Consider the following 23,993-nt stretch of genomic DNA (forward strand, 5'->3'; position numbering starts at 1 on the left):
TATACCTTGTTAATTTCAAGCCAATTTTCGCACAAATCTACAGATAGCTTGGGAGTAGGGAAGAGTTGTGATTGCAGTCCTTTTAAGGACTAGGTTACAGCATTTCCTACGACTTTTATCAGGCAGGTCTGTGCTCTTAAATAGATAGGTTGTGGGAGTAAAGACTAATTGTAATTGCAGTCCTTTTCAGGACTAAGTTACATCAGTTCCTATCAGTTTTTGCCAGGCAGGTCTGTGCCAGTGCTGTGCAAGTTATTTCACAGCATTTGGCTAAATCTAGCAAAGCTAATCCTTTTTGGACTATTGCAGAGTGTGTTAGTCAGTGGAGTAGCCTATCTGTGTTGCAAGCTACACCACCTGTGTATAGAATACCAATTTTTTTAATGCACCTAGTGAAGTAAAACCTTTTGGGCATAGCATCATTCTATTAGTCCATCTATACTGACCTCCATCAGGTTGCAAATTAAAAATAATTTTTTTCTGCATCTACCTCTGAAAAAATATTTGGGCTTCTAGCGGTGTGTGGGACTTGGTCTATTAGTCCATCTATACTGACCTCCATCAGGTTGCAAATTAAAAATAATTTTTATCTGCCTCTACCTCTGAAAAAATATTTGGGCTTCTAGCAGTGTGTGGGACTTGGTCTATTAGTCCATCTATACTGACCTCCATCAGGTTGCAAATTAAAAATAATTTTTTTTCTGCATCTAGCTCTGAAAAAAAAATTGGGCTTCTAGCAGTGTGTGGGACTTGTTCTAATAGTCCATCTATACTGACCTCCATCAGGTTGCAAATTGAATATAATTTTTATCTGCATCTACCTATGAAAAAATATTTGGGCTTCTAGCGGTGTGTGGGACTTGGTCTATTAGTCCATCTATACTGACCTCCATCAGGTTGCAAATTAAAAATAATTTTTATCTGCATCTAGCTCTGAAAAAATATTTGGGCTTCTAGCAGTGTGTGGGACTTGGTCTATTAGTCCATCTATACTGACCTCCATCATGTTGCAAATTAAAAATTATTTTTATCTGCATCTACCTCTGAAAAAATATTTGGGCTTCTAGCAGTGTGTGGGACTTGGTCTATTAGTCCATCTATACTGACCTCCATCAGGTTGCAAATTAAAAATAATTTTTTTCTGCATCTACCTCTGAAAAAATATTTGGGCTTCTAGTGGTGTGTGGGACTTGGTCTTTTAGTCCATCTATACTGACCTCCATCAGGTTGCAAATTAAAAATAATTTTTTTCTGCATATAGCTCTGAAAAAATATTTGGGCTTCTAGCAGTGTGTGGGACTTGGTCTATTAGTCCATCTGTATTGACCTCCACCAGGTTGCAAATTGAATATAATTTTTTTCTGCATCTACCTCTGAAAAAATATTTGGGCTTCTAGCGGTGTGTTTGACTTGGTCTATTAGTCCATCTATACTGACCTCCATCAGGTTGCAAATTCAATATAATTTTTTCTGCATCTAGCTCTGAAAAAATATTTTGGCTTGTAGCAGTGTGCGGTACTCATTGTATTAGGCCATCTATACCAAACTCCACCAGCTTTGAAATTAATAATAATTTTGAGCTGCATCTAGCCCTGAAAATAATTTTTATTCCCAATAGTGGTAGCAATAGAAATATGGGGTGCGCGCCTGGCTAACAAAAATATACGCTTCATAACAAAAAACACCAGCCTAGCGCATTGCATTAATAAGATGGCATCATCGTCTCTCCCAGTGCTAGGCCTCCTACGCCGGCTAGCATTCCTGTGCCTGAAACACAATGTATGGGTCCGCGCTAGCCACTATGCTGATGGGTGTAAAGCTGCTGCTAACGTTTTATAACAATTCAATTGGCAGATTTTCACAGAGCTCTTCCCCAACGCACACCCATCGGGCAGCAGCTGCCCACTCTCCCTATGGGATCTAGTGGCGAATAGTTGATGCCATTAATCAGAGCGTCAGTTGCCCCGTCGACGTGGCAAGCATACGGTAAGGCATGGGAAGAGTGGACATGACTAGTAGCAGGCAGACAGGTTGACCAATGTGAACAAGCCAGATGACAAGTCACCATAGAATTTCTCCACCAGCTAATGATGAGGGGCATATCAGGGGCGTCAGCGCAGCGGTGTCTGACCGGAGTAGCATTTCACTTCCAACTACTGAATTGGGGAGATGTGACAAAGACTCATCATCAGACAATCCATAAAAGGGTGGAAAAGGGGTAAGCCAAGTCAGGAGTGTAGACGTCCAGTCCCGTGTCACTAAAACTGATTTCTCACATCATATCCCTAACACCATTAACATGACACTCACAATTTGAAGCAACACTACTGTCTACTGCATTTGTGATCGGATCGCCTTCTTCGGGGCGCTATGCCTAAGCGAATTACTCCCTCAATCCAAAATTACCACCAGTGGAGGCTTATTACACCAGGACATAGTCATAGCCAATAATGCAATACGTCTACGCATACGCCAATCGAAAACGGTTCCAGCGGGCAGGGGCACTTGGGTACTTCTACAACCCACAAACGGTACACTGAGTCGGGTAACAATAGTAAAAACATATATAACCATCAGATCACAAAGTAATTTCTTCCTATCACACATTGATGGAACGCCGTTATCAAGATACCAGTTCCAAGCAATATTTAATAAATGCATAACATTGGCAGGGAACCACCCCAAAGATGACGGGACACACTCATTCTGCATAGGCGCGGCCACGGAAGCAGCAAGAGCAGTACTGTCAGAAACGGAAGTTCAGAGGATAGGGAGATGGCGATCCACGTGTTTGGCGAGATACATAAGACCGGACTTGTTATCCTAACGTGGTTTGTTTCTTTTACAGGTGATTCTAAGCCAACAGTGTGGGTGATAGGCCACTCGTATATATATTGGGCAGAAAAAAGGGCGAAAGTCCGCCCAGGCGGGAGGAAATTAGAGTTTCATAACACATATTTCAACTGGAGAAGTATTAGAGGCCTGCTCTGGCCACAGGTACTAATGGAGGTAATCAAGATAGGGAGAGAGGCAAGAGGTCCGGTCATCTTAGTTATACAGGCCGGGGGAAACAACCCAGGTCATCACAAGAGCGCATAACTAATGGCAATAATGAAACTAGACACTGAGTGCTTTAGAGAATTTTTCACAAAACTAGCTATAGTATGGTCAGAGATTGTGCCGATAGCGATATGGCAAGGTGTGCGAGACATCACGGCCATCGAACGGACAAGGCGGGTAATAAATATTCGGATGGCAAAATTTAGAAGAGACAGAGGCGGTGTAGTGATACAAAACCGACAACTGGACGGAGATAAAGCAGGCCTCATACGGCCCAACGGTGTTCACTTAATGGATATTGGACTGGACATATTCCTGTCAGGACTCCAGGACGGAGTGGAACAAGCGTTAAGAGTGATGGATGGGGGTCAGAGTCCTGCATACAAGTACGCAGGATCCTCCGTGGCCTGGAAATAGAAAGGACATGTTGGAGAGTTACACTTGTTGGCCAACTTTCCGGAGTGGAGACCCAGGGCATGTTGCAACAAGCTGAATTATTTTAGAAATAAAATGCCTTTCTAATGGAATGAGTATAAAGAGTTAATAAAGCTGTGACCGATCCTCACCCATCCAGTTGTAAGAGTTACATTATTGTATTGTCAAGGAAAGTGGGGCGGTAGGGGGGCTGAGCGTCTGGGTTTGGTTGGGGGTCCCCACAGTCTGCCTAGGCTAGATGCATTTAAATATTCTTATTAGATACACAGGCGCTGCAGCTTGCTTCGCAGCTGGGCTACTACGCCCAAAGTATTGCCTAGGCTAGATGCAGTTAAAAATTCTACGCTGACTAGCAGACACTGAAGCTTTGGAGCAGACCTCTGAGTAAACAGCTCTTCACACTAAACCATCTGTGTTACCCCAAGCCATAGTGAATGTAGTTTCTTACAGTTAAAAGGGGGGGGGGAGCGACCCAACCCACCTGGAATTGACGATGTCAACCTCACGTAAGACACAGCAAGGGGACTCCAAAAAGAGTCTCCATTTTTTCCCAAAATTGTGGCACAGACACCACTTAACCTTAGAACGCATACCTGGGGCCTCGCAGGCCCGCTCTGTTATTTGTTTTCTATTTTCTGCAAGATTACTTTAGTTAGAATTTTGAAACTCTAGGTATTCTTCATGTATATAGTTGTTTGTAATTTGAGTTTGAGTCATTCCATGTTATTTGCACACGGGCCTAAAAGGTCCCAAGAATGTGAAAGTGTAGATTTTTATGGTCATGCGTTCTAGAGTTAAGTGGCATCAATTGCCCCACACTTGCTTAAAACGGTTGGTGAGGTGCTTTTACGAAATCCTCAAGCTTTTAGTCTCCCCAGGATGACACAGGGGTAGAAAAGCCCTTGCGAATCCATGATTTGTTCATCTTTATGAACTTCAGTCTGTCTACATTCTCAGTGGACAGCCGCGGGCGCTTATCTGTCAGCACACCACCAGCAGCGCTGAACACACGTTCAGAGAGAACGCTGGCTGCAGGGCATGACAAGATCTCCAAGGCGTGAGTGGCGAGTTCCGGCCATTTTTCCAGATTGGAATAACAAAATACGCAAGGGTTCAGTGACACAGTCATTGCTTCATTGTTCACTTGGAGATACTCCTGTACCATCCTCTTTAGGCGTTGACTATGTGTCAGACTTCTTGTCTCCTGTGGCCTTGCAAAGGATGGTCTAAAAAAGTGGTGAAACGATTCCACAAAATTGCTGTTACCAGCAGATACTGTGTTACTGTTACAGTTTGAGTGATGAAGATTCGACAGTCCCACGGTTGGCAAGTTAGAACTGTGAGATTCACTACGTGCACCACTGGTGTTTTGAGGAAAAGCACATGTAAGATTCTGCAACAGCGTCTGCAGATACTCCTGTATGCGTAAATCCCTTTTTATGGCTGGAATTATTTTGGCAAATTTACTTTTGTACCGGGGATCTAAGAGTGGGGCAACCCAGTAGTCGGGATTACTTTGAATTCTGACAATCCGAGGGTCATGTTGCAGGTAGTGCAGCAAGAAGGTACTCATGTGTCTTGTGCATCCAGGAGGACTAAGTCCTTGTTGTGTTGGTAGCGAGGTAAGAATCATGATTCCTTCCTCTGCCCTTTCCCCCCAACCTCGCACAACAGAAATGTGATCAAGGTCTCCCTCATATGTTGAATCTTCCATGCCCATCGCCAGTTCGTCCTCCACTTCTTCCTTGGCTACTGCACCTTCCTCAACAGTTTGGCTGCTACCATGCGCCCTGGTTAATCCCTCTCCCCCACCCTCCCATGCCTGCCGCCTTGGTGCTGCCAACCGTCTGGACCTTGGAGATATTATTCCTTCCGCATACGACTCCTCCTCTACTTCCTCCACCTCCTCTTGCCCCACCACCTGACTCTGAATTCTGTTTAATGTGTGCTCCAGCATGTAAATCACTGGAATAGTCATGCTGATAATGGCATCGTTGTCAGCACTAAACATCTTCGTCACCGTTTCAAAACTGTGCAGAAGGATGTGTGGCGCCCCTGAGGGTTCAGTCGCCACAGAGTTACTGCATCTCACCCAGTGGTGTGGTATCTCACCCTCAGGTAAGGAAGGCGTATGGCTCGGGACCCTAACACCTGCATTCAACACATACCCGCAATGGGGGTAGGGCGAGATTACTCCTAAGGGAGGGCACAGTCCCAGGTCCCTAGCTGGTGGGAGGGTCCTATGTAGTGGGTGCTTAGGGGAGCAGCTTAGGGGAGCACATGACAGGGAGAGTATAAATAGGAAGCCATCTTAGAAAGAGCAAGCCAGTCAGAGGAGGAAAAGTGACAGGAGCAGAGGCTCTGCATGAGCTCTGCTCCGGAGGCGGGCCTAGCCTGGGAGGCCCAGGACTGAAGGAGAGAAGAGAGGAGTGGGAGTAGGAAGGCTCCAGGCACTGAAGGGACCCTAGGGTTACGGGCCGTGCAGAAGGCCACCCGTACTCCCGCTGCTACCAGGAGGTAGAGGGGTCAGGCCAGATAAGGGGAACCGGTCCCTCAACTAGCGGAGAAACAGCAAGGCTCAACTAGAAACCAGAGGCTGCAGCATTTCATGTACTGCAGGCCAAAGTCTCACTAAGAAGGTAGCCGCATAGGACCCAGGGGACGGAACACACGTCGCCCGCCAAGGCCTGAGGATACCGGATAGAAGTGTCACTGGGTGTGAGGTGCAGGGAGAAGGCCAGAGAAAGGACACACAGAAGGGGGTCCTGCTAAGTACTCCAGAGCTATCTGGGGGTGGACTGAGCCCCTCACTGAGTACGCACAGCACGACAGGGGAGATTGCTCTGGTACCTGTAATCTGGACTGCAACAACTGTGAGTAAAGATCTTGGGACTGCATCACACGGACTCTGTGTTCATTACTGACTCCCTGCACTACAACCACCATCATCCACCCACACTGCCCTGAAGCTACACTATTCCTGTGGGGAGTAATAATACCATTGCTGCAAAACCACCAGCTTCAGAGGACTGTTCCGCAGCGGTGGCCCCTTTTGCCGCACTCCAGAGGTGGCGTAGTCGGACATTCTAAAACCCATATATACAAATTACCCTTGGATTGACCGCCCTGGGTCACGTACCGGGTCAACGCCACCGTGACTACAACCCCCAGCGTCTACCGGCCCGGCTCTGGGTACCCCACGGCCAAGGGGTCGCGTCAACTTCATAGGTCCCTGATCTGAGACCACACCTGCAGCGTGATTTGCCCCACCTCTGGATCTCATTGGCCCAGGCTATACGTCAGAGCGTATTGCACCAGGGCTTGTCGGTGCAGCCACAGTCCCTGCAACAAGTGCAGAGTTGAATTCCACCGTGTCAGCACATCGCATTTCAGTCGGTGAACTGGCAGGCCCAACGACTTCTGTAGAGATGTAAATCGTTGAGCTGCGGGATGCGAACGGCAGAAGTGAGCACACAGTGACCGTGCTGTCTGCAGAAGGCCATCTAGTCCGGGATAGTGGGCTAAAAATTGATGGACAGCCAGGTTCAACACGTGAGCCATACAAGGCACTTGTGTGATATTGCCCCGGTGAAGGGCCACACCCAGGTTTGCAGCATTGTCGCACACGGCCTTCCCTGGTTGCAGGTCCAGTGGAGACAACCATTCATGAAACTGGGTCTCCAGAGCTGACCACAGCTCCTCAACTGTCCCAGACATTTCCCAGACATTTCAAAGTAAAAACAGCCTGATGACGTTGAGCCCTGCTGCTAGCATAGTAAGGAGGTGTGCAGGATCCCTTCTGTGCAGTTATAAAGCTTGTGCCATGACCAGACAGGCTTTGGGTGCAGGTGGAGGACCGAGAGGAGGTTGAGGAGGCAGAAGCAGTTGAGGAACTTTGAGATAAAGAGGATTGATGCACAACTCGTGGGGACGGCAAGACTTGGACAGCAGCCCCTTGTCCTGCTGTCACCATAGTTACCCAGTGCACAGTCAGCGACATGTAACGCCCCTGTCCATGCCTACTCGTCCAAGTGTCTGTGGTGAAATGCACCCTGTCACACACAGAGTTTCTCAAAGAAGCGGTGATGTTGTGTGTGACATGCTGGTGGAACGGAGGCACACCTTTCTTTGAGAAGTAGTGCCGACTGGGCATCTGGCAATGGGGCACTGCGACGGACATAAGGTCTCAAAAATCCTCTGTGTCCACCAGGCGGAAAGGAAGCATTTCTGTAGCCAAGAGCTTGCAGATGGTGAAATTCAACCTCTTAGCTTTCTCATGGCTAGGAGGAAATCGTCTTTTACTTGTCCACATCTGAGAGACCGAGGGCTGGATGTTGTGCTTAGACGGGGTTGAGAAGGGTGTCCCCGGAAAACTGCCAGTCTGTGAGGAAGATGCAGGCGGACATGTTAGATTGCCTTGATCCAAAGGTTGTGCTCTCGATGTCGGAGAGCGCTCAACACCAGCAGGTGTTTCCACTTCCCAATGAACTGACGACCTGCCAATCACACTGGCTGTTGCGGGTAAAGAGGTGGCAGGTCTGCGTCCAAAAACATGTGTGACTGCTGTCCCCCCAGTCACAGAGGATGAAGAGGCTGCGGATGCACAAGATGGGGCAGACAGTGGTTGGCCCGGCCCACTAGGCCGCATTGTAGCACAGTGAGCTTCCCACTGCAACTTATGCTTCATATCCATGTGACGGTACATGCATGAAGTACTCAAACTGTGGATTTTTTGGCCTCTACTTAGCTTTTGGTGACAAATATTACAGATAACACGAGTTGGGTCATCCTTATCGATCTGAAAAAATGCCCAGGCTATGCAAGGCTTAGAGCCCATGCGACCTGAAGAGCCACCACGACTTGTGGTCAGAGGCAGAGTTGTGGTTGAGGATGCAGTTGTTGACGAGCTTCCAGTACTCCGTCTCTGTCCAGGAAGGCGCAACCTAACCTCATCGTCAATAGCATCTGTGACGCCCCGCTGAGCTTGGTATCACAGATCCTAGAAGAGTGCATTGATGGAACCCTCCACAAAAGGCCCCCATAAACATTCACACATCTCCACCTTCCACCTCAGACCAGCAGAGGGAGCCCGTTAGGGATATAAATAGGGAAGGTGGAGCTAGGCAGTTCAGTTCCTCTGAAGAGTTTCTGCAGTAGAGAAGCCTAAGAGAGGTCAGTCTGCAGTGGGGCTCAGTCTAGTCTAGAGAACTCAGTTAATAGTTCAGCAGTGGAGCACGAGGCTCCTGCTAGCTAGATTAAGGGAGCCCAGATAGAGCTTAAGGTGTGTCGGCGCCATAAGATCGGTGAAGCGCGGCAAGCTGCTGTTAGTGTGTATAGCCTAATGAGGGCCCGAGTAGGCCGAAGGCGAGTGGCGAGTTAGTACATAAGGGGCAGAGGAGCTTAAGCAGCTCACCCCGAAGCATTTACCGGACACCGGATCCGAGCTTACCGGGATCTCTATGGCCCAGTAAGTCATAACTGGAATCCCTGGAGAACTACAAGTCGCAGGATCGCTAAGGTGCTGATACGTAACAGAGCCAGGAGATGCTTAGGCCCCACATACTGGGAGTGTGAACTCCAAGAGAAGGCCCTACCTCAAGGTCAGCCAGCGCAGGACAGAGACAAAGTTAGGCCTAGCTCCAGGCAGGTCAGAAACTTACTACGCAGAGGCAAGAAACAGGAGGCCCTACACCCGCTCATTGGGGAGGATCCTGATATGCACCCTTCACCCTAGAGTGCTCCGGGATGTGCCTGAATTTCCACCAGTAAAAGGTACTGAAGTGACTACCGTGTCCGTTCCCGTTCTTGCTCTGACCCAGCTGGGACTTGCCTGTCCTGCATTCCCCCTGCATACGCTGCTCTGAGACCTAGCTCCACCTGTGGGGAGTTATACCATAGAGCTGCCTTATCACGGGACTCAGTGGACTGCTGCAGCGCTGGTGCTTCTCACCAGATACCACAGGTGGCGTCATGAACTCTTATATAATTAACAATTATCCACCCTTTTAAAGAGTGACCCCAGGGTACGGGCCCGGGAGCCGACCACCGCGACATCCCCAAGGCCAAGCAAAGGCCTGGGTACCGAGTCATCCCCATCCCCTGGGCTAGTCACATACTCCTCCACCTCCTCTGCTGACCTCATCGACTGGCTGACTGTGGGTTGACAGTAAGTGGGATCTCCAACCTCGTCATCATCACCCTGTGTGTTCTCACACCCGTCGTCCTCAGAGCCAACCTCTTCCTGCCCTGACCGAAAAGTCAAGTTGTCGCTCCAATCAGGTATTTGAGTCTCATCATCATCTTCCACATTGTCTCCACCAACAGGAGTTACAGTTTGGGAACGAGGGTCTACATTATGCTCAGAACCTTCTTCATCTGGTCCTGGATCCGACATATAAAGTTTCTGGGCATCAGTGCAGATCATTTCCTCGTCTGGATTAACAGAAGCTCTGGAGCAGACCTCCGTTTCTCAGGCTACAGTATGAGTAAACAGCTGTGCAGACTCAACCATTTGTGTTACCCCATACTCAGATGGGCAGCTGGAGACTTGGGAGCTGTGAGGAAGCAAGTGCGATTGGGGTGACACCTCTGAGGACTGGAGCATTTGTGATGTTGAAGTTGACGTGGAGGAGAGCCCACTTGAAGGAGCACTTGATATCCGTTGAAGCACCTGCTGTTTTTGTGCCTCATCTGGAATTTGTAGCGATTGGCGTGGCCGTAAGAAAGGGATCTTATCACATTTTCCACGAAAAGAAGTCGACCTCTTAGTTTGGCTGGAAGATGGTCTTTCTTCTGCAGATGTTACCCCCCCCACCGCGGGGGGGCTCGACCCACCAGCGGACAGGCAAAAGTATTGGGATAGGGGGAACTGGCCGTCAGGGTCCACTGCAGCTCTGGCACAAACCCGGCGACACGGGGGTGGCACAGGCAGGAACGGACTGGCTGTGTCGACTTCGCACTTCTTTGCTTTTAGAAGGGCATGGCATGCCTATATCTGTGTCCCCCCTCCTTTTACTCCTCCACCTCTTTTCTTTTCAGATGACTATATGTACTTTTCACTTTTCCATGTGTCAGTTGTGTCTTCTGAGCAATTTGTCAGGTTTTGGACACCTTTGAAGGTGTTTTCTATGTGTTTCTATGTGTTTTTGTTTGCCTGCCATTGGTTTTAACGGTGTTCGAAGGTGTTCGACGAACAGTTCGGCAAACACACGGGTGTTCGACGAACCGAACCGAACTCGAACACTACGGGGGTGGCTCAACACTACTCGCTACCAACACAACAAGGACTTGGTCCTCCTGGATGCGCAAGACACATGAGTGCCTTCTTGCTGCACTACCTGCCTCATGACGCTCGGATTTTCAGAATTCAAAGTAATCCCGACTACTGGGTGGCCACACTCTTAGATCCCCGGTACAAAAGTTAATTTGCCGAAATAATTCCTGCCATAGAAAGGGATTCTCGCATGCAGGAGTATCAGCAGAGGCTGTTGCAGAATCTTACATGTGCTTTTCCACAAAACACCAGTGGTGCACGTAGTGAATCTCACAGTTCTAACTTGCCAACCGTGGGACTGTCGAGTATTCATCACTCAAACCGTAACAGTAACACAGTATCTGCTGTTAACAGCAATTTTGTGGAATTGTTTCACCACTTTTTTAGACCATCCTTTGCAAGGCCACAGGAGACAAGAAGTCTGACACATAGTCAACGCCTAGAGAGGATGGTACAGGAGTATCTCCAAGTGAACATCAAAGCCATGACTGTGTCACTGGACCATTGCTCATTTTGGAAAAATGGCCGGAGCTCACCACCAACGCATTTGAGATCTTGTCATGGCCTGCAGCCAGCGTTCTCTCTGAACGTGTGGTCAGCGCTGCTGGTGGTGTGCTGACAGATAAGCGCCCGCGGCTGTCCACTGAGAATGTAGACAGACTCACGTTCATAAAGATGAACAAATCATGGATCTGCAAGGACTTTTCTACCCCTGTGTCATCCTGGGGAGACAAAAAGCTTGAGGATTTCGTAAAATCACCTCACCAACCGTTTTAAGCAACTCTGGGGCAATTGATGCCACTTAAGTAGTGTCTGTGCCACAATTTTTGGAAAAAATGGAGACTCTTTTTGGAGTCCCTTTGCTGTGTTTTACATGACGTTGGCATCGTCAATCGCTCCGCCCCCCTTTTTACTGTAAGAAACTACATACACTATGGCTTGGGGTAACACAGATAGTTGAGTCTGAAGAGCTGTTTACTCAGAGGTCTGCTCCAAAGTTTCAGTGTCTGCTAGTCAGCGTAGAATTTTTAACTGCATCTAGCTTAGGCAATTCTTTGGGCGGAGTAGCCCAGCTGTGAAGCAAGCTTCATCGCCTGTGTATCTAATAAGAATTTTTAAATGCATCTAGCCTAGGCAGACTGTGGGGACCCCCAACCAAGCCCGGACACTCAGCCCCCCTACCGCCCCCCTTTCCTTGACAATACAATAATGTAACTCTTACAACTGGATGGGTGAGGATCGGTCACAGCTTTATTAACTCTTTATACTCATTCCATTAGAAAGGCATTTTATTTCTAAAATAATTCAGCTTGTTGCAGCATGCCCTGGGTCTCCACACTGGCAAGTTGGCCAACAAGTGTAACTCTCCAACATGTCCTTACTATTTCCAGGCCACGGAGGATCCTGCATACTCGTATGCAGGACTCTGACCCCCATCCATCACTCTTAATGCTTGTTCCACTCCGTCCTGGAGTCCTGACAGGAATATGTCCAGTCCAATATCCATTAAGTGAACACCGTCGGGCCGTATGAGGCCTGCTTTATCTTCTTCCAGTTGTCGGTGTTGTATCAGTACACCGCCTCTGTCTCTTCTAAATTTTGCCATCCGAATATTTATTACCCGCCTTGTCTGTTCGATGGCCGTGATGTCTCGCACACTTTGCCATACCGCTATCGGCACAATCTCTCACCATACTATAGTTAGTTTTGTGAAAAATTCTCTGAAGCGCTCAGTGTCTAGTTTCATTATTGCCATTAGTTATGCGCTCTTGTGATGACCTAGGTCGTTTCCCCCGGCCGGTATAAATAAGATGACCGGACCTCTTGCCTCTCTCCCTACCTTGATTACCTCCATTAGTACCTGTGGCCATAGCAGGCCTCTAATACCTCTCCAGTTGAAATATGTGTTATGAAACTCTAATTTCCTCCCACCTGGGCGGACTTTCGCCCTTTGTTCTGCCCAATATATCTACGAGTGGCCTATCACCCACACTGTTGGCTTAGCATCACCTGTAAAAGAAACAAACCACGTTAGGATAACAAGTCCGGTCTTACGTATCTCGCCAAACACGTGGATCGCCATCTCCCTATCCTCTGAACTTCCGTTTCTGACAGTCCTTCTCTTGCTGCTTCCGTGGCCGCGCCTATGCGGAATGAGTGTGTCCCGTAATCTTTGGGGAGGTTCCCTGCCGATGTTATGCATTTATTAAATATAGCTTGGAACTGGTATCTTGATAATGGCATTCCATCAATGTGTGATAGGAAGAAATTACTTTGTGATCTGATGGTTATATATGTTTTTACTATTGTTACCCGACTCAGTGTACCGTTTGTGGGTTGTAGAAGTACCCAAGTGCCCCTGCCTGCTGGAACCGTTTTCGATTGGCGTATGCGTAGACGTATTGCATTATTGGCTATGACTACGTCCTGGTGTAATAAGCCTCCACTGGTGGTAATTTTGGATTGAGGGACTAATTCGCTTATGCATAGCGCCCCGAAGAAGGCGATCGCAAATGCAGTAGACAGTAGTGTTGCTTCAAATTGTGAGTGTCATGTTAATGGTGTTAGGGATATGATGTGAGAAATAATTTTTAGTGACACGGGACGGGACGTCTATACTCCTGACTTGGCTGACCCCTTTTCCACCCATTTATGGATTGTCTGATGATGAATCTCTTTGTCACATCTCCCCAATTCAGTAGTTGGAAGTGAAATGCTACTCCGGTCAGACACCGCTGCGCTGACGCCCCTGATATGCCCCTCATCATTAGCTGGTGGAGAAATTCTATGATGACTTGTAATCTGGCTTGTTCACATTGGTCAACCCGTCTGCCTGCTACTAGTCATGTCCACTCTTCCCATGCCTTACCGTATGCTTGCCACGTCGACGGGGCAACTGACGCTCTGATTAATGGCATCAACTATTCGCCACTAGATCCCATAGGGAGGGTGGGCAACTGTTGCCCGATGGATGGGCGTTGGGGATGAGCTCTGTGAAAATCTGCCAATTGAATTGTGATAAAGTGTTAGCAGCAGCTTTAGACCCCTCAGCATCGTGGCTAGCGCGGACCCATACATTGTGTTTTAGACACAGGAATGCTAGCCGGCGTAGTAGGCCTAGCACTGAGAGAGACGATGATGCCATCTTATTAATGCAGTGCGCTAGGCTGGTGTTTTTTGTTATGAAGCGTATATTTTTGTTAGCCAGGCGCGCGCCCCATATTTCTATTGCTACCACTATTGGGAAGAAAAATTATTTTCCGGGCTAGATGCTGCTAAAAATTATTATTAATTTCAAAGCTGGTGGAGCTTGGTATAGATGGCCTAATAGAATGAATACCACACACTGCTAATATGTCCAAAATTATTTTACAGGCAAGATGCAGCTAAAAATTATTATTAAATTCAAAGCTGGTGGAGCTTGGTATAGATGGCCTTTTAGAATGAGTACCACACACTACTACTATGCTCAAAATTATTTTCCAGGCAAGATGCAGCTAAAAATTATTAGTAATTTGAAAGCTGGTGGAACTTAGCATAGATGGCCTAATAGAATGAGTACCACATACTGCTAATATGCTCAAAATTATTTTACAGGCAAGATGCAGCTAAAAATGATTATTAATTTAAAAGCTGGTGGAGCTGGGTATAGATGGCCTAATACAATGAGTACCACACACTACTACTATGCCCAAAATTATTTTCCAGGCAAGATGCAGCTAAAAATTATTAGTAATTTGAAAGGTGGTGGAGCTTAGTATAGATGGCCTAATAGAATGAGTACCACACACTGCTAATATGCCCAAAATTATTTTACAGGCAAGATGCAGCTAAAAATTATTATTAATTTCAAAGCTGGTGGAGCTTGGTATAGATTGCCTAATACAATGAGTACCACACACTACTACTATTCCCAAAATTATTTTCCAGGCAAGATGCAGAAAAAAATTATTAGTAATTTGAAAGCTGGTGGAGCTTAGTATAGATGGCCTAATAGAATGAGTACCACACACTGCTAATATGCCCAAAATTATTTTACAGGCAAGATGCAGCTAAAAATTATTATTAATTTCATAGCTGGTGGAGCTTGGTATAGATGGCCTAATAGATTGAGTACCACACACTGCTACAGGCCCAAAAGGTTTTACTTGGCTAGGTGCAGTAAAAAATTTGTATTACATACACAGGTGGTGTAGCGTGCAACACAGATAGGCTACTCCACTGACTAACACACACTGCAAGAGGCCCAAAAGGATTTGCTTAGCTATATTTAGCCAAATGCTGTGAAAAACACTTGCACAGCACTAAAACAGACCTGCCTGGCAAAAAGTGATAGGAACTGTTGTAACCTAGCCATCAAAAGGGCTGGAATTACAACTAGTCACTACTCCCAACCTATCTGTCTATTTAAGAGCACAGACCTGCCTGCTAAAAGTGCTAGGAACTGCTGTAACCTAGCCCTCAAAAGGGCTGCAATTACAAACTAGTCCCTACTCCCTAAACCTTTCTGTCTATTTAAGAGAAAATTCGCTAGCAATTTAGTTACACAATATAGCGCTAACAGCAGCAGCAGAGCCATCTAACACTCAGCTGCAGCAGTGAGAAAATGGTGGCGACGGGGAAAATGGCTGGGTCTTATAGGGCAAGGGCATGTGACATACACAGCCAATGACACATGCCCTTGCTTGTGTGAAAAAAGCACTTCGCTCCGTCTGTGCGCTGCTGATAGGCTGACAGACTGCACCTCCCCACTGTAAATGCGGGAAAGAGAAAAAAAAATGGAAATCTTCATTTTTTCTGCAGAGATCCATCCCATGCCCCTCCCCCCACCCCTCTGTACACTCAAACTGTGTATTAACATTGATTATCAGCATTACTGTGAAAAAATCCGGTTACGATTTTGGTGCACGAACAGTTATCGAACATAACCTCGAACAGCCGGATTTTTTTCAAATTGATCGGGTTCGTCGAACGGCTCGAACACCGCCCAAAACAGATCGAATTTGAAATTGGCAAACAGTTCGATTCGAACACCACTCATCTCTACTGCTTTGCACACTCTTGGCATTCTCTTGATGAGCTTCAAGAGGTAGTCACCAGAAATGGTTTTCACTTCACAAGTGTGCCCTGTCAGGTTTAATAAGTGGGATTTCTTGCCTTATAAATGGGGTTGGGACCATCAGTTGTGTTGTGCAGAAGTCTAGTGGATACACAGCTGATAGTCCTACTGAACAGACTGTTAGAATTTGTATTATGGCAAGAAAAAAGCAGCTAAGTAAAGAAAAACGAGTGGCCATCATTACTTTAAGAAATGAAGGTCAGTCAGTGCGAAAAATTGGGCAAACTTTGAAAGTGTCCCCAAGTGCAGTAGCAAAAACTATCAATCACTACAAAGAAACTGGCTCACATGAGGACCGCCCCGGGAAAGGGAGACCAAGAGTCTCCTCTGCTTCTGAGGATAAGTTTATCCGAGTCACCAGCCTCAGAAATCGCAGGTCAACAGCAGCTCAGATTAGAGAACAGGTCAATGCCACACAGAGTTCTAGCAGCAGACACATCTCTACAACAACTGTTAAGAGGAGACTTTGTGCAGCAGGCCTTCATGGTAAAATAGCTGCTAGGAAACCACTGTTAATGACAGGCAACAAACAGAAGAGATTTGTTTTGGCTAAAGAACACAAGGAATGGACAGTAGACCAGTGGAAATCTGTGCTTTGGTCTGATGAGTCCAAATTTGAGATCTTTGGTTCTAACCACCGTGTCTTTGTGCGACGCAGAAAAGGTGAACGGATGGACTCTACATGCCTGGTTTCCACCGTGAAGCATTGAGGAGGAGATGTGATGGTGTATGGGTGCTTTGCTGGTGACACTGCTGGGGATTTATTCAAAATTGAAGGCATACTGAACCAACATGACTACCACAGCATCTTGCAGCAGCATGCTATTCCATCCGGTTTGCATTTAGTTGGACCATCATTTATTTTTCAACAGGACAATGACCCCAAACACACCTCCAGGCTGTGTAAGGGCTATTTGACCAAGATGGAGAGTCATGGGGTGCTACGCCAGATGACCTGGCCTCCACAGTCACCAGACCTGAACCCAATCGAGATGGTTTGGGGTGAGCTGGACCACAGAATGAAGACAAAAGTGCCAACAAGTGCTAAGCATCTCTGGGAACTCCTTCATGATTGTTGGAAGACCATTTCCGGTGACTACCTCTTGAAGCTCATCAAGAGAATTCCAAGAGTGTGCAAAGCAGTCATCAAAGCAAAAGGTGGCTACTTTGAAGAACCTAGAATATAAGACATATTTTCAGTTGTTTCACACTTTTTTGTTAAGTATATAATTCCACATGTGTTAATTCATAGTTTTGATGCCTTCAGTGTGAATGTACAATTTTCATAGTCATAAAAATACAGAAAAATCTTTAAATGAGAAGGTGTGTCCAAATTTTGGCCTGTACTGTATGTGATATAGTACATAATGTTTGTGATGGTGATCTGCCAGCTACATACTGTAGGGACAGACATAGTTAAAGTTTGAGAAAATCTTTTGCCTTGTAATTGAGATGTGAAAATCTCTGCATAAAGCTAATAAAAAATAAAGGGGCATAGCTAGAATTGAGAAAAAATATCTGCAGGACTCTTGTCTAGCAACCATGTCAGAAGTTTATGACCATCGGACAAGAGCACCGTGAACCTCCTACTACCTGCGTCATCCACATTACCTATTCTGACTAGTAGGCTCACATTATAACATCAGGCAGCCTACAAATCATAAGAGGTGCCAGTGATGTTTCAGATAGTAGGAGATAAACAATGATCTAGTCCAACAGGCTTAGCACTACCTACGTGACTACTGGACCAAGGTCCTGCAAGTCTTTTTGCTCAACTATAGTCATGACCATTTATGCTAGAAGTCGGTTGAGATTTCAATGACATTTCAAAGGATGCTTAAAGGTGCACTTGCCCTTAAAGTTTATACTGTATAATGCACATTTATGTGAAATCATCATTTTCTCTTATATTACGTATATCCATAAAACTCCACTTAAGAAAATGATTTGTGTCTGTTATTCAACATATCTAAAAAGAAAGTCACCAAACTTGAGTCTCTGCTAAGTAATTTTCATTACTATATAATTACATATGGACTCCACGGGGAGATGTTGATATCATTCTCCTTCCGTAAAATACTCAAACCATCTGTTTATAATTATCTCTATCCCCCAAACATGACGCATAACTTTTATCTGTTTGTTTAGGATGTATCTGATCATTAACCTTTAATACACAAGCTGCTTGTCTCCTATCAGTTCTGATCTTATGTTTTAGTTTCTTTTACTACATCATCAATGAATCTTTTTTACAAGTCTCCTCATGTTCGAGAATTGTTTGCAGCTGCTTCTCATAATACCTGTGGGTAAATGTAGATTTACTTTGAAAAAAAAGGTATTTGCATTTATTTGTCAAAGTTCAACATCTTGTTCAGTTCACTATGTAAGTTTTTATGAGCATGACAGATCATGACGTGCTGGTAAATGTAGCCCTATGTATGTATTGCACAATACTGCTTTACTACTAAAATAAAATATTTATGATATGGCTTTTATTTTCTTGGATTTAGAAAATGTAAAATAGGGTTGTTTTTTTACATAAAAGTAGAACGGCCTATGGTCCTAAACTTCACAGACTTGCATTAAGAAGGGTGTTTCTGTGCAAAGAAGGGAGACTATACTCAGATAGCAGGTTCTGAAGGAAACAAAGACTAGGTGGCAGAAGAATTCCTTACCTCAGGCATGTGGGCCTAAACCAGCAGCAGAAGGATCCTTTATCTTAGGCAAGTGGGTCTAAAGGCCCCGTCACACTTAGCGACGCTATAGTGATCCCGGCAACGATACAACCTGTCAGGGATCGTTGCTGCGTCGCTATGTGATCACTGGTGAGCTGTCAAACAGGCAGGCTCACCAACGATCAGGGGAGCTGCAACATCGTGGAAAGAATCTTTCCACGATGTCCTGCTCCTGGTTACCAGACTGCTGAAGCAGGAGCAGGCTGGTAACCATGATAAACAGCGGGTTACTAGGGGCACACGCGCACCTCATAACCCGCTGTTTATCATGGTTACCACTCTGCTACGGTGAGCGGGACGTTACCGCTCACCGTAGCAGAGTGGTAACCATGATAAATGGCAGGTTACTAAGTGCGCGTGTGCCCCTAGTAACCCGCTGTTTATCATGGTTACCAGCCTGATCGCTGGTCCCGCTGGTCACACACAGTGATGTGTGCTGACCAGCGGGAGGGCAATGACCAAAAAATGGTCCAGGACATTCTGCAGCGATCAGCGACCTCGCAGCAGGGGCCTGATCGCTGCAAAGTGTCACACATAGCGACATCGCTGGTGAGGTCACTGTTGTGTCACCAAAACCGTGACTCAGCAGCGATCTCGCTAGCGATCTCGCTATGTGAGACGGGGGCTTAAAGCAAATGTTATTTATACTAGTAGCCAAAGTATAGCCAAACCTGAGGGTCACACAGGTGAAAATTGGCAATCTGGGACACTTGTTCTCCTACCAGAACTGAAGAAGCAGTGGCACACAAAGGAGCGTGTGGCCCTCATTGAATGAACTTTGAGATTAGTAGTGAGGAGTCATAGCAACGTACCTCAGCCAGTGAGGTTCTCACAGGGGAAGATGGATATTCCAATAATGGTTTGTAGGAATAATGTAACATGTGTGGCGTCCAGGGGATAGGGACTACTCGGCACCCGGGCCTTGATGCCTGGACTTGGGGGATGTTGCGGTGGTCAGCTCCCGGGCCCGTACCCTGGGGTCTCTCTTAAAAAAGGGGGGATAATTATATACAAGTTCGTGACGCCACCTGTGGTGTCTGGTGAGGGTCACCAGCGCTGCGGCAGTCCGCTGAGGCCCGTGTTGTGGCAGCTTAGATGGTATCGCTCCCCACAGGTGGAGCAGGGCCTCAGGGCAGCGTAGGAGGGGGGATGCAGGACAGAGGGGACCCAGCCGGGACAGTGCAAGAATGGGAGCACACAAGAAAGTCACTTCTGTACCATTACTGGTGTTAATTCAGGAACGCCCCGGAGCACTGTAGGGTGAGGGGTGCACGTCCGGATTCTCCCCAGTGAGTGGGTGTACGGCCTCCTGTTTCTTGCCTCTCTGTTGTAAGCTTCTGTCCTGTCTGGAGCTAGGCCTAGCTTGGTTTCTGTCCTGCACCGGCTGACCTTGTGGTAGGGCCTACTTTTGGAGAGCACTCTCCCAGCTTGCGGGGCCTGTGTGACTCCTGGCTCTGTTACGTATCAGCTCTTGGGTGATCCTGGGACCTGAAGTCTTCCAGGGGTCTCCGGTTGTCTCTACAGGGGGGGTATACGGCACTGTAGACTCGGACCCGGTGTCCGGTATATGTTTCTGGGGTGAGCTGGTAAAGCTCCTCTGCCCCCAATGCTATTTACTCCTCTAGCCTTCGGCCTACTCGGGCCCTCACAAGGCTATACACACTGGCAGCTAGCTGGCTGCGTCTTCTGCCGCTCTCTGAGCGTCGGCCATGCTCCTATCTCACTAACCTGAGATCTGTAGACTCACTGAGAACTGCTCTGCTCTCTAGCAGGCTAACAGACTGTTCTGCTCTGTTCTTAACTCTGGAGCAGACTGAGCTCCACTGCACACTGACCTGTTTCTGTGTCTCACTCTGCAGGAACTGCTGAATCACTGAGCTGCCTAAGTCCACCCTCCATATTTATATCCCTATCCGGGCTCCCTCTGGTGGTCTGAGGTAGGGTGGAGGTGTGTGTATGCTGTGAGCAGCCTCTTGTGGAGAAATCCTTTAATGCACCCCTCTAGGATCTGTGGCACTCATGCAGGGCGCCACACATGTAATGGAAGTAATGTAGCAACACATGTAACCATGAAGTTCCTGCCTCTAGATTGTGCAACAAATGTATTCATTAAGTGCTGTGCCTGCTATCTGTCGTATATAATTTTCATCAGTTTTAACAGTAAAGAAAAGTTTATTTTTGTACTCTGCTTTCCCTCATTCACCTCTATCTCATTAGATCTTGGCCTGTCATGTTAAGTGGTAGCATGTGGTCTGCAATGGCATATTGCTAAGGTAATAGAACACACACTTAGCCAGGATCCCCATTTTTCTGTAGCATGGCAGGACCCATGGCCACTGTTCGCCCTTCCCGTTATAGGAGTCACAATACCTCTAGAACCAATCTGTTGTGCAACTCAATAATACCTGTTATCACCACAAAGAAACATCTGTGCAGATGGCTGTAACTTGCCCTTTGCTTATTTATCACAAAGGAATGATAAAGTGCCAGTGGCTCGATAAAGTGCTAGTGATTTGATAAAGTGCCAGTGCTTTTATAGATGGGTTAGCCAAGATATCAAAGCAGCATAAAGTTCACATGCAATCGGTTGTCAAAACATTATCTAGTTACATAGCATGGTAAAGCATGTTTAAATCATATGTAGCTTATCACTAGCACTTTATCAAGCCACTGGTATTTTATCATTTCTTTGTGATAAATAATAAAGGGCAAGTTACAGCCATCAGCATAGATGTTTCTTTGTGTTTTTTTATATTGAGCTGCACTGCCAAATCTGTGAATGGTCCTCGTGTATACAGAATGATATGGGGTATCCTGTTTGAGTAGAGTTTATGTTTGTATCTACATATTTTCTTATCTTGGCATCTCGTTATTTGAACAGTGCCTACAATACACCTTTTCTGCAAGATATTTGTATTTTTGGTGTCCAGTATATATAGTGCTTGCATTACAGAATGTTTATATCAGGAATAAGAGGAATTCATTGTTATTACACCCCCTTGTTTGCATATGGTGCATTGATTTCTCCCGTTATCCCTTGACCCAGACATAGAGATATATAGGGATATACAGGGACAGCGGTAAAGGAGCGGGGGATCCATTTGTCGTATTATCCAGGGTGCCAACTTCCGCGGAAAGGTAGACCCAGAGGATAGGGCTACCTAGGGTATTTTTAGAGTGGAAAATTATTGATTATTATCCTTCTGTTTATATGTTTGTTTGATTTTTTTTACTAGTTTAAGGTATATTTAATAAAAAATTATCATTTTTAAAGTTTTAGATGATTTGGATATTTGATGACCTTAGACCACATACACTCTTTTTTTTACACTAAATACTGAACAACAATCTAAAGCAAAATTGGAGAAAGGCAAACATAAAATATTGCATATAGTTAAGAATGATACATTGTAAAAATACTGATACTGGTAACATGCTCGACGAATATTCATGTGTACTGGCAGTTATTTTCTGGCCTCGGGTGATACTTTCTCAGCACATATAATGACAGTTCTTTCGACACAGTGTAAAAAAAAAAAGAGCGATTGCAGCTCATGTACAAGAAAACATTCCATTCTGTTGACTCAGTTTGTGAGTTTGCAGAACTAGGTGTGACTTATCTAATTGCCTAGGTAAAAAGAAAATAAGGAAAACCTGTGTCCTGTCTCTGTGAAAGAGTATTTTCTGGGGACAAAGTCTATGAAGGAAGCAGGAAAAATGAAAAGGAAGAAACAAACGCCCCATACTGTACGTAATGCCTGGAGCGTTTGCATAGCAGACGCTTGTTGGAGACGATGAGAATATTGATAAGGGACTTGGATATTTACAATTCACATTCGCTTCATAAGGTAAGGAGAAAGAGAGGCACAGAAAGCAAGAAAGAAGAAAAATCAAAGGTTGCACAATACTACAATCTGTCTTTCCGTGTATTCTATACTTTCAGTATATTCATGTGATTTTGGGTTGATCATGTTTGACTTTATGCAGTATAAAAGTACTAAGCTATTATTTTTATTTTGCTTTATTGTACATCTTTTGCATTACAGCAGTATTTCTTATGAAGAGATATCAATCCTAAAAGTTTATATTAATGTGATCTTATCAGTATTTCTCTAACTACAGATATCCCCCCGTCATACTGAAACTTATTCTTCTGCTTAAACACTTATATTTAATAAATGCCTTATCCGCCAATGCATATTTAATAGGGAACTCACTGTTCGTACTGGTTGTCCTAGGTTATATCCATCAGCTCCACAGTTGTAAAGTGAATGTTCATGCTCAGATCACTTTGCCCTGTCCACGGTGTCTGTGGTGCTCTCAGTCCCTATCTGCTTCTTATACATTGGCATGATAAGTTGCAGTGTAAGACTTCTTTACATCATGGTTTGGCCCTATGTTCAAAATCTGCATCAGGAAAGCTCCTGCTATATATGCTGAATGTACTAATAATCTCCCATTGTATGCCAAAGATTTGTCCTTTAGTCCTATTCCACGTCAGAATGGAGAATGGAATAGCATAATATACTATCTGCTATGTAAAACATATTCCTATGCAGAATATACAAACAAAAGAATACAGCAGCAATCTGGTGCTAGATGTATGGAAAGATTGATATATGAAAATTGTATTGCATTTTTGCTATATGGCATATATTTAGAAAAATAAAGGTAGAAATTAGCCAATTCATGAGAGCCCACAAGCCAGTTTTCTACTTATGCCTGTATTAGACTTAGGATCCCATCAAAGAAAGGCACGACTTGTTGTGGTTCGTGGGCTTTTTCATATATCCAGTGTTTGCATACATCTTAGTGCTTAGGCCACGTGCAGACCAAAACCAGGAGTGGAACAGTCAGAAAAGTAGAATAGAAACACATCACCACTTCTGTATTTATCACCCACTCCTGGATTTGGCTTACAAAAAATGAGGTAAAAAACTCACCACATACTCAATGTGTGCACGTGGCCTAACAGAGTGCTGCTGTATTTTTCTGTTTGTATATTATGTAGTCACAGCGAATTTGTTCGGCGAATGTTCGATAATTTCAAATTTGGCACGAATATGGCACATCTGGATTCGTGATGGTAAAGGCGAGCAAATTTTCTTAAAATCGGAAAAGTTTGACGAATTTGCTCGGGACTGCGAATACAGGGCAAACGCGGCGTTTTGAACAGTTTTGTTGTTGTTGCATAGTGCAAGTGTATGATGAGCAGTGACATGTGCCAGGTGAGTGTGGGGGCTGTGGAGAGCTTAGAACAGGTCAGATCAGCGGCACACTGTTTTTTTTTCCTGTGGGCAGTAACTTTAACTGAGGAAAGCGCGGCCAGCCAATCATAGCTCAGGAAGCATCTACGCTGTCCAGATATAAG

General features: G+C 45.6%; 2 protein-coding genes across 4 annotated transcripts in view; one reads left to right on the forward strand and one right to left on the reverse strand.

Moving 5' to 3' along the window:
* The window catches only part of DTHD1 (death domain containing 1), a 138,740-nt gene extending 115,765 nt beyond the window's left edge, over nucleotides 1–22,975 (reverse strand). Inside the window, exon 1 of the mRNA XM_073646299.1 lies at nucleotides 22,840–22,975. The gene's annotated coding sequence lies outside the window, so the exon portion shown is untranslated. The remainder of the gene's footprint in view (nucleotides 1–22,839) is intronic.
* The window catches only part of ARAP2 (ArfGAP with RhoGAP domain, ankyrin repeat and PH domain 2), a 593,408-nt gene continuing 591,604 nt past the window's right edge, over nucleotides 22,190–23,993 (forward strand). Inside the window, exon 1 of one of the 3 annotated variants that reach the window (XM_073646268.1) lies at nucleotides 22,190–22,470. The gene's annotated coding sequence lies outside the window, so the exon portion shown is untranslated. Of the gene's footprint in view, nucleotides 22,519–23,993 lie in introns of all 3 variants that reach the window. The other 2 variants (XM_073646261.1, XM_073646254.1) reach the window with 2 other exon arrangements.

This window comes from Phyllobates terribilis, unplaced genomic scaffold (assembly GCF_046119375.1).
Source record: "Phyllobates terribilis strain yellow unplaced genomic scaffold, ASM4611937v1 Scaffold_1__5_contigs__length_1240528914, whole genome shotgun sequence".
NCBI classification, from domain to species: Eukaryota; Metazoa; Chordata; class Amphibia; order Anura; family Dendrobatidae; genus Phyllobates; species Phyllobates terribilis.